Source organism: Triticum dicoccoides, chromosome 1A, assembly GCF_002162155.2.
Source record: "Triticum dicoccoides isolate Atlit2015 ecotype Zavitan chromosome 1A, WEW_v2.0, whole genome shotgun sequence".
Classification (NCBI taxonomy): domain Eukaryota; kingdom Viridiplantae; phylum Streptophyta; class Magnoliopsida; order Poales; family Poaceae; genus Triticum; species Triticum dicoccoides.
The window spans coordinates 266665744-266666664 of NC_041380.1; positions in this window are offsets into that span (position 1 = coordinate 266665744).

The window sequence follows — 921 nt, forward strand, 5'->3', positions numbered from 1 at the left end:
CGCCGTGGACGCGCGCCGTCCCGCCGCTGCCCATCACCAGACCTCGCCGTCCTCCTCCTCTACGTCGCCGGACCTCATCGCCCCGCCGCACGTCGTCCCCGTCACCCTCCTCGAGCTCGAGCCCGCTGCCCCGCCGTCGCCGCGTCCCCGTCCTCCACCTCGCCGGACTGCGCCCGCCCAAGCGCCCGTTGCCCCCTTCCCGGGTGGACTCGGGCGCACGCCCGCATGCCCATGCCCGCTAAGGCCATTGGCCCTATGACAAGCAAACCCCACCCCCAGAACGTTAAAAAAAAGGAATTAAAAAATATATATATTAAATAAATAAATAAATAATAATTAAAATAATTAAAATAGTAATTAATTAATTAAATAATTAATTAAGTTAATTAATCCTGATTAGATTAACCTAATCACTAATTAAACTAATTAATCTGTTTTAGTTAATCTTAGTCAATGACGGTGGGACCCACACGTCAGGTTGACCAAGTCAACTCTGTTGACTGCTGATGTCAGCATGACATCATGCTGATGTCATTAATCTGTTTTCCGAATTAATTAAATAATTAATTAAATTTCAGAAATTAATAAAATCTTTAAAAAATCATATCTTTTAATCCGTAACTCGGATTAAAATATTTTCAACATGAAAGTTGCTCAGAACGACGAGATGAATCCGGATGCGCAGCCCTTTTGTCTGCCACACACCCCTAACATATCAAACTCGCAACTTTCCCCCTCCGGCTCCTCTGCCCGCAAACACGGAACACCGGGAATACTTTCCCGGATGTTTTGCGTCGTCTTGTCTTATGTTTGCACTGTATTTATTGTTTCTTCCCCCTCTTCTTTTCGGTAGACTACGAGACCGACGTTGCTGCTGCCCAGTTCGACTACGGAGTTGACGACCCCTCTCTCTTGCCAGAG